The sequence below is a fragment of the Protopterus annectens genome, chromosome 8.part0, assembly GCF_019279795.1.
Source record: "Protopterus annectens isolate FY-2018-M chromosome 8.part0, PAN1.0, whole genome shotgun sequence".
In the NCBI taxonomy this organism is placed as follows: Eukaryota; Metazoa; Chordata; order Ceratodontiformes; family Protopteridae; genus Protopterus; species Protopterus annectens.
This window is the reverse complement of record NC_056741.1, coordinates 1,866,935,642-1,866,946,631: the sequence shown is the minus strand read 5'-3', so window position 1 is coordinate 1,866,946,631 and position 10,990 is coordinate 1,866,935,642.

Genomic DNA, 10,990 nt, shown 5'->3' with positions numbered 1-10,990 from the left:
GCCAAAACATGTATTTTGACTCCTCAATGCCCCAGCATTGTGCTCTAAAGTGTGTACCCTCTCCAGCACCAGCCATTCTAACTGCAGATGGGAACTACAATCAGTTATGGTGAGTATTCCCGCCTATGGGGCTTAAATATGCCACATTTCCTGCACTTTTTTGTGATTGGCCATTTTTAAAAATTCTTGGCTGACTGCAGACCTGCTTAACAATGGTTACTCTACCATTTATAAGTATATGTATATTAACAGTGGCTGTTTATCCTAAGCTGTCGTGGCTTAGTTGTTCAATACTTTGATTATGGTGCACAGTGTCCTGGGTTCGTACCTTATCATTGCTTTTTATTTTACTACTGTCCAGACAGGCTAGGGGGTGTGGCTGTGTTTAGGCAACATTGCTCTACGTTGCTCCATGTTGCGCGACGGTGTGCTGGTTGGCACGGTGTGCACCTCCGCCCAAACCGATTGTGCTGGGTAAAGGGCTATTTAGCTATGGGCAACTACAGTGCGCTGGGTAAAGCGCTGCTTAACTACGGGCAACTATATTGCGCTAGGTAAAGCGTTGCTTAACTATGGGAAACTATATTGTGCTGGGTAAAGCATTGCTTAACTGTGGGCAATTATATGTCAGGTTCCTTTATAAATATACATTTTGTTAACTGATGCATAGGCCATTTCAGTGCTTTTTCGTAAAATTTTAATCATATATGTCAGGAATTATTTCATATACTAATTTAGAACATAAAATAGGAAGGGGAGTGGTGGGACTCGAACCGTGAATGCCTCCTCTTAGTGCAAACGCTCTACCACTATGCTGTTGCTATTTGGCATAATTTGCATAAACATTCCTTATTATGCCCTTCCATGTCAAGATTCCTAACGGCAGCTAAGCAATGGGCACACCCGCGCACACACACACAAATACGGGCAGCTATATCGGGAATTAGAAAAAAAAATTAATGTTTTACTTTTTATAACTGTGCTGGGGGTTTACAGTGTCAGGGAGTGTGGTGTTGGGTACATGGACATTTGTGCGGACTCGCTATTGTGTGTTGACATTTTACATTTCAGACACTTGCAGGGGCATGGACCGTTAGACCGCTCGGCAGTCGGACACACCCCCTGCTTTCCTGCATGGTCCGTGTTAGACTTAGATGGAGTCAGTGCGCCCTCATGAATATTCATGCCATGCTGATGTCATACCATTCAACTGCATTCTCCGAGTAAGACTTATTTAGTCTTACATGGAGGATTCATGAATCCAAGGGATAGTGTAGGTCTTTCTTGTTTTAAACTTTACAGTCACAATCAATGGTTTATGTACCACCTAGTGACTAGAGGACGGTGGTACACTGGAAGAAAAAGTTTCATCGAGACGTGAATCTACATTGCAGGAAGAGCAAGAAAAAGTCCTGAAAAACCATCAGTGACCTGAAGTTGAAAAGGTGCTACAGCCAGGGAGAAGGCATGCAGTTTAGATCTTTCTTATTTAAAAATTGAAAAGTTATTGGAGGGAAAAAATGATAAAGAGGTGGAAAAGTCCACAGAATCTGTAGTGAGGGGCAGAGAGTATTGTAAATATAATACACAAGGTATGAGGCTGGTTAGAGAATTTATTGCATATTTTTTTTGTTTTAAACTTTACAGTCACAATCAATGGGTGTATGCTGCCACCTAGTGGTGAGAGGAGGTTGGTACACTGGAAGAAGAAGGTTCATTGAGACTCAAATTTACAAAGCGGAAAAAGACAAGAAAAAGTCCAGAAAACTAATCATGACCTGATGTTGGAAAGGTGCTACAGCCAGGGAGAAGGTATGCAGTTTAGAACTTTCTTATTTCAAAAATTGCAAAGGTTTACATATGGGATTATTGGATGGAAAAAAAATTAGAAAGTGGTGGAAAAGTCCAAAGAATCTGTAGTGTCGGGTAGAGAGAATTATAAATAAAATACATAGGCATGAGGCTGGTTAGAGGATTTACTGCAAGTCTTTCTTGATTTACACTTTACAATCACAATCAATAGGTTTATGCTGCCACCTAGTGGTGAGAGGAGGGTGGTACACTGAAAGAAGAAGATTCGTTGAGACTCAAATCTACAGAGTGGGAAGAGGAAAGAAAAAGTCCAGAAAAACAATAAATTACCTGAAGTATGTAAGGTGATACAGTCAGGTAGAAGGTATGCTGTTTAGAACTTTTTTATTTCAAACACTGCAAAAGTATAGATATGGGATTATTAGAGTGAAAAAATGAGAAAGAGGTAGAAAACTCTACAGAATCTGTAGTGTAGGTCAGAGAGAATGATAAATACAATACGCATGGCATGAGGCTGGCTAGAGGATTTACTGGAGTTTTTCTTTTGTTTTAAACTTTACAGTCAAAATCCATGGGTGTATGCTGCCACCTAGTGGCGAGAGGATGGGGTACACTGGAAGAAGGAAGTTCGTCAAGACTGGAATCTACAGAGTGGGAAGAACAAAGAAAAAGTCCAGAAAAACAATCAGTATCTTGAATTTGGAGAGGTGCTACAGCCATGGAGAAGGTTTGCAGTTTAGAACTTTCTTATTTGAAAAATTGCGAAGGTATACAACTGGGATTATTGGAAGGAGAAAATGAGAAAGTGGTGGAAAAGCCTGCAGAATCTGTATTGTAGGGCATAGGAAATTAATAAATATAATACATAAGGCATAAGGCTGGTTAGAGGACTTACTGCAGGTCTTTTTTGTTTAAACTTTACAGCCACAATCAATGGATGTATGCTTTCTCCTAGTGGCAAGAGGAGGGTGGTACACTGGAAGAAGAAGGGTCGTTGAGACTCAAATCTACCCAGCAAGAAGAGCCAAGAAAAAGTCCAGAAAAACAGTCTGTGACCTGAAGTTGGAAAGGTGCTACAGCCAGGGAGAAGGTATGCAGTTTAGAATTTTCTTATTTTAAAAAATTGCAAAAGTCGACATATGGGATTATCAGAGGGAAAATGTGGAAAAATCCAAAGAATCTGTAGTGTAGGGTAGAGAGAAGTAATAAATGCATTACGTAAGGCATGATGCTGGTTAGAGGATTTACTGCAGGTCTTTTTTGTTTAAATTTTACAGTCAAAATCAGTGGGTGTATGCTGAAACCTAGTGGCAAAAGGAGGGTGTTAAACTGGAAGAAGAAGGTTCGTCGAGACTCAAATCTATGAAGCCATGAACAAGTCCAGGAAAACAATCAGTGATCTGAAGATGGAAAGGTGCTACAGCTAGTGAGAAGGCATGCAGTATAGAACTTTCTTATTTCAAAAATTGCAAAGCTATACATATGGGATTATTGGAGGGAAAAATATTAGATAGTGGTGGAAAAGTCCAAAGAATCTGTATTGTCTGGCTGAGAGAATTATAACTACAATACGTAAGGCATGATGCTGGTTAGAGGATTTACTCCAAATCTTTTTTGTTTTAAACTTTACAGTCACAATCAATGGGTGTATGCTGCCACCTAGCGGTGAGAGGAGGGTGGTACACTGGAAGAAAAAGGTTCACTAAGACTCAAATCTACAGATCGGGAAGAGGCAAGAAAAGGTCCAGAAAAACAATAAATAACCTGAAGTTGGAAAGGTGCTACAGCCAGGGAGAAAGAATGCAGTTTAGAACTTTCTGATTTCCAAAATTGCAAAAATATAGATATGGGATTATTGGTGGGAAAACATGAGGAAGAGGAGGAAAAGTCTACAGAATCTGTAGTGAGGTTAGAGAGAATTATAAATACAATACATAAGGTTTGAGGCTGGTTAGAGAATTTACTGCAGGTCTTTTTTGTTTTAAACTTTGCAGCCACAATCAATAGAAGTATGCTGCCACCTAGTGGCTAGAGGTGGGTGGTACACTGGAAGAAGAAGGTTCATCAAGATTCGAATCTACAGAGCTGGAAGAGCCAAGAAAAAGTCCAGAAAAACAGTCAGTGACCTGAAGTTGGAAAGGTGCTACAGCCAGGGAGAAGATATGCTATTTAGAACTTTCTAATTATAAATATTGCAAATGTATACATATGGGATTATTAGAGGGAAAATGATAAAGAGGTGGAAAAGTCCACAGAATTTGTATTGTAGGGCAGAAAGAAGTAAATAAAACACAAAACTTACTGCAGTTCATTTTTGTTTAAAGTTTCCAGTCAGAATCAATGGGTGTATACTGCCATCTAGTGGAGAGAGGAGGGTGGTATACTGGAAGATGGAGGTTCATCAACACTGGAATCTACAGAGCGGGAAGAGGCAAGAAAAAGTCCAGAAAAACAATAAATAACCTGAAGTTGGAAAGGTTCTACAGCCTGGGAGAAGGTATACAGTTTAGAACTTTCTTATTTTAAAAATTGCAAAGGTATGCATATGGGATTATTTGAGGGAAAAAATGAGAAAGAGGTGGAAAGGTCCACAGAATATGTAGTGTACGGCAGAGAGAATTATAAATACAGTACGTACGGCATGAGGCTGAGTACAGGATTTAATGCAGGCCTTTTTTTTTAAACTTTACAGTCACAATCAATGGGTGTATTCTGCCACCCAGTAAAGATAGGAGGGTGCTACACTGAAAGAAGGTTCATCGAGACTCAAATCTACAGAGTGGGAAGAGGCAAGAAAAAGGTAAGTAAAAGTCCAGAAAAACAATCAGTGACCTGAAGTTGGAAAGGTGCTACAGCCAGGGAGAAGGTATGCAGTTTAGAACTTTCTTAGTTCAAAAATTTGCAAAAGTATAGATATGGGATTCTTGGAGAGAAAAAATGAGAAAGTTGTGGAAAAGTGTACAGAATTTGTATTGTAGCTCAGAGATAATTATAAATACAATACGTAAGGCATGAGGCTGGTTAGAGGATTTACTGCAGGTCTTTTTTGTTTAAACTTTATAGTCAGAATCAATGGAAGTATGGTGTGACTTAGTGGTGAGAGGAGGGTGGTACACTGAAAGAAGAAGGTTCATTGAAACTCGAATCTACAGTGCGGGAAGAGGCAAGAAAAAGTCCAGAAAAACAAATCAGTGACCTGAAGTTGGAAAGATGCTACAGCCAGGGAGAAGGTATGCTGTTTAGAACTTTCTTATTTCAAAAATGGCAAAGGTATAAATATGGGATTATTGGAGGTAAAAAACGAGAAAGAGGTGGAAAAGTCTACAGAATATGTAGTGTAGGGCAGAGAGAATTACAAATACAATACAGAAGGCATGAGTCTGGATAGAGGGTTTACTGCAGGTCTTTTTTGTTTAAACTTTACAGTCACAATTAATGGGTGTATGCTACCATCTAGTGACTATAGGAGGGAGGTACACTGGAAGAAGAAGGTTCATTGAGACTATTATCAACAGAGTGGGTAGAGCAAGAAAAAGTCCAGAAAAACAATCAGTGACTTGATGGTGGAAAGTTGCTACAGCCAGTGAGAAGGTATTCAGTTTAGATCTTTCTTATTTCAAAAATTGACAGGTATGCATATGGGATTATTGGAGGGATAAAATGAGAAAGAGGTGGAAAAGTCCACAGAATATGTAGCGTAGGCCAGAAAGAATTATAAATACAGTACGTAAGGCATGAGGCTGAGTACAGGATTTACTGCAGGTCTTTTTTGTTTTAAACTTTGCAGTCACAACCAATGGGTGCATGCTGCTACCTAGTTACGAGAGGAGGGTGATACACTGGAAGAAGAAGGTTCAATGAGACTCGGATCTACAGAGCAGGAAGAACCAAGAAAAAGTCCATAAAAACAATTATTGACCTGAAGTTACAAAGTTGCTACAACCAGGGAGAAGGCATAAAGTTTAGAACTTTCTTATTTCAAAAATTGCAAAGGTATACATATGGGATTATTGGAGAGAAAAAATGAGAAAGAGGTGGAAAAGTCCACAGAGTCTGTAGTATAGGGCAGGGAGAAGTAATAAATACAATACGTAAGGCATGATGCTGGTTTGAGGATTTACTGCAGGTCTATTTTGTTTAAAGTTTACAGTCACAATCAATGGGTGTAGGCTGTCACCTAGTTGTGAGAGGTGGGTGGTACACTGGAAAAAGATGGATCATCGAGACTCGAATCTGCAGAGTCGAAGAGCCAAGAAAAAGTCCAGAGAAATAATCAGTGAGTTGAAGTTGGAAAGGTTCTACAGCCAAAAAGAAAGTATGCAGTTTAGAACGTTCTTATTTCAAAAATTGCAAAGGTATACATATGGGATCATTGGAGGGAAAAAAATGAGAAAGAGGTGGAAAAGTCCATAGAATCTGTAGTGTACGGCAGAGAAAAGAAATAAATACAGTATGTAAGGCATGAGGCTGGTTACAGAATTTACTGCAGGGTTTTTTTGTTTAAACTTTACAGTCAGAATCAATGGTTGTATGCTACCACCTAGTGGTGAAAGGAGGGTGGTATACTGGAAGGAGGAGGTTCATCAAGAATGGAATCTACAGAGTGGGAAGAGGCAAGAAAAAGTCCAAAAAAACAATAAATAACCTAAAGTTGGAAAGGTGCTACAGCCTTGGAGAAGGTATGCAGTTTAGAACATAATTATTTCAAAAATTGCAAAGGTATACATATGGGATTATTGGAGAGAAAAAATGAGAAAGAGGTGGAAAAGTCCACCTAATATGTAGTGTAGGGCAGAGAGAATTATAAATACAGTACGTAAGGTATGAGGCTGGGTACAGGATTTACTGCAGGTCTTTTTGTTTTAAACTTTACAGTCACAATCAATGAGCTTATTCTGACACTTAATGGTGAGAGGAGGGTGGTACACTGGAAGAAGAAGGTTCATCATGACTCAAATTTACAGAGCGGGAAGAACCAAGAAAAAGTCCAAAAAAACAGTCAGTGACCTGAAGTTGGAAAGGTGCTACAGCCAGGGAGAAGGTATGCAGTTTAGAACTTTCTTATTTAAAAAATTGCAAAGGTATACATATGGGCTAATTGGAGGGAAAAATGAGAAAGATGTGGAAAAGTCCACAGAATCTGTAGTGTATGGCAGAGAGAAGTAATAAATATAATACGCAAGTCATGAGGTTGGTTAGAGGATTTACTGCAGGTCTTTTTTGTTTAAACTTTACAGTCAGAATCAATGAGTGTATGCTGCCACCTAGTGGTGAGAGGAGGGTGGTACACTGGAAGAAGAAGGTTCATCAAGACTAGAATCTAAAGAGTGGGAAGAGCCAAGAAAAAGTCCAGAAAAACAATTAGTGATTGTAAGTTGGAGAGGTGCTACAGCCAGGGAGAAGGTATGCAGTTTAGAACTTTCTTATTTGAAAAATTGCAAAGGTTTACATCTGGGATTATTGGAAGGAAAAAATGAGAAAGAGGTGGAAAAGTCTGCAGAATCTGTAGTGTAGGGCAGTGAGAAGCAATAAATACAATACGTAAGGCATGTGGCTAGTTAGAGGATTTACTGCAGGTATTTTTTTTTTAAACTTTACAGTCACAATCAATGGGTGTATGGTGCCACCTAGTGGCGAGAGGAGGGTGGTACACTGGAAGAAGAAGGTTCATCGAGACTTGAATCTACAGAGTGGAAAGAGACAAGAAAAAGTCCAGAAAAGCAATCAGTGACCTGAAGTTGGAAATGTGCTACAGCCAGGGAGAAGGTATGCAGTTTAAAACTTTCTTATTTCAAAAATTGCAAAAGTATTAACACGGGATTGCTGGAGTGAAAAAAAATGAGTAAGAGGTGGAAAAGTCTACAGAATCTGTAGTGTAGGGAAAAGGCATTATAAATACAATAAGTATGGCATGAGGCTGGTTAGAGGATTTACTGCAGGTCTTTTTTGATTTACACTTTGCAGTCACAATCAATGTGTGTATGCTGCCACCTAGTGGTGAGTGGAGGGTGGTACACTGGAAGAAGAAGGTTTGTTGAGATTCAAATTTACAGAGTGGGAAGAGCCAAGAAAACATCCTGAAAAAAATAATAACCTTAAGTTGAAAGGTGCTACAGCCAGGGAGAAGGTATGCAGTTTAGAACTCTCTTATTTGAAAAATTGCAAAGGTATATCTCTGGGATTATTGGTAGGAGAAAATGAGAAAGTGGTGGAAAAGTCCACAGAATCTGTAGTGAAGGGCAGAGAGAAGTAATAAATAAAATCCATAAGATATGAGGCTGGTTAGAGGATTTACTGCAGGTCTTTTTTGTTTAAACTTTATAATCAGAATCAATCTGTGTAAGTGCCACCTAGTGACGAGAGGAGGGTCGTACACTGGAAGAAGGAGGTTTGCCAAGACTGGAATCTACAGAGTGGGAAGAGTCAAGAAGAAGTCCAGAAAAACAATCAGTGACTTGTTGGAGAGGGGCTACAGCCAGAGTAAAGATATGCAGTTTAGAACTTTCTTATTTGAAAAATTGTAAAGGTATACATCGGGGATTATTGGAAGGAAAACATGAGAAAGTGGTGGAAAAGTCTGCAGAATCTGCAGTGTAGGGCAGAGAATAGCAATGCATACAATCATAAGGCATGAGACCTGTTAGAGGATTTACTTGCAGGTATTTTCTGTTTTAAACTTTACAGACACAATCAATGGGTGTATGCTGCCACCTAGTGGTGACAGGAGGGTGATACACTGGAAGAAGAAGGTTCATCGAGATTCAAATTAACAGAGTGGGAAGAGCCAAGACAAAGTCCGGAAAAACAATATGTGACCTGAAGTTGGAAAGGTGTGTGGTAAACAAACCAATAACATAAAATAGCCGACCGGACCCCTCTGGCTCGAACAGAAAACAGCCAGGAACTCAGCAGAAAACACACTGGTGTACCAAAAGTTCAAATAATCCACGCACCAGTCAGGCACCAGTCAGTTAAAAATTCTGATTTATTTCCACAAAACACAGGTTTAGCGCTTTCATCCACACAAGGCAGACTTCTTCAGAACCAATTAACTCAAGTTGCATCTACATATTTATAGCAGTTTTGGCGCCAAAATCCAACATCATACAATCCATATAGTACATAATACATAATACATTGTACCTATCCCTAAAGAGCTAATGAAATGAATATAGCTTATGTGTTTATACTAAATAGTTTAAAACATGAATAAAACTTTTAACTAATAGATAAAATATAAAAATCTTTTTTTATATAAAATTTAGAGTATAAAAAATGCAAATTATAGTTGAAAAGTGAAGAATATATGAAAAATGGTGTGCCAAACACTAGCACAATAAGCAATTTTTTGTTTAAAGACTCTCATATGTTTAAAGGAAGTATTAGCCACGGTCCAATAGTAAAAAAGGTTTTATACTAATACTTTCATTTAGACCTGGCCATGAAGTGGCATCACACAAAATCTGCCATTTTGTTTCTAAACAGGATAATCCTATCTTCCAATTACCCCCATATTCACTTACCCCTATTTGATCAATAATTGTAAAAGTGAAACAGTGATGGGGACCTTTTTCACTAATGTGCTTACTTAATGCGTTGTTCATATCAGCTTTTTTAATTTTGTACAGATGTTCATATATACAGGTTTTTAGCTTCCTTTCTGTCTTTCCTATATAGTATGCCTGACAGAAAGAACAGGAAGCCAAATAAACCACACGCGTAGAATTGCAATTCCCTTTTCTACCATAACATATAGTTCTATTTTTATTACACAATTTAATAGTCTTACTCTCATTGATATATTGACAATACCTACAACTACCACATTTGTTGGTGTGCTCATGTTTGTTTTTCCTCAAATCCTTTTTCTTTCCCCCTTCAACAATCCTCTTGATGTTGATAGAAGTTTTAAACACACTAATGGGATGGTTACCCAGTACCGAAACAATGTCATCAGAACTTAAAAATAAATCCCAGTGTCTGTTCAAAATCTCCTTGACCAAATTAGAGTATGGGTTGAACATGATGACACACACATTCGTTCTGTCACCAACCACTTGCTGTTGGGTGTTCTTACCTACAAATGTGCCTCCTAACAGAGGAACAAATTTGTCTCCCCATAATCTAATTACATATTGAGTCACGTCCTCCACCATCTCCACAGGATATCCTCTATCCAAAAACATGTCAGAAACAGTACTCATCTGGTCTTCCATGTCCTGTCTTGTAGAACACATTCTTGCAACACGAATGCATTGTCCCTTGAGTACATTCCGAAAGATGTAAGGGGGATGACAACTACCAAACTGTATATAATCATTGGAGAAAGTAGATTTTCTGTAGATTTTAGACTTAAAACCATCATTTGAATTACTTATATATGTGTCCAAATAAGGTATACCTACCTTCTCCACTTTATATGTAAATCTTAAAAAGTTTGTAGTACTATTAATGTATGCTATAAAGTTGGGTATATCTTCTACAGGCCCCTTCCAAATGATAAATAAATCATCCAAAAAACGTGTATATAGGGCAATATGTTTGTAGAATTCACTGGACATGACATATACATCCTCCCACTCAAGCATAACGAGATTTGCAAAGATGGGGGCACAAGATGCCCCCATCGCTACTCCTCAAATTTGTTTAAAGTATTCTCCTTGAAACTGAATGTAATTATGTGAGAGTACAAGTCCCATCATGTCCAGTATTAAACATATTTTATCACATGTAAGATCAGAGTATTTCCTCAAACTGTTTTCAAAGTATTCAAGACCAATTGTCCGGAAAAAGAATATGTGACCTGAAGTTGGAAAGGTGCTACAGCCAGGGAGAAGGTATGCAGTTTAGATTTTCCTTATTAAATTTTCCTTATTTCAAAAATTGAAAGGTATACATATGGGATTATTGAGGGAAAAAATGAGAAAGAGGTGGAAAAGTCCACTGAATCTGTAATGTAGGGCAGAGTATTATAAATACAATATGCAAGGCATGAGGCTGGTTAAAGGATTTACTGCAGGTTTTTTTTGTTTTGTTTTTAACTTTACAGTCACAATCAATGGGTGTATGCTGAAACCTAGTGGCAAAAGGAGGGTGTTAAACTGGAAGAAGAAGGTTCATCGAGACTCATATCTACGAAGCGGGAAAAGCCATGAACAAGTCCAGGAAAACAATCAGG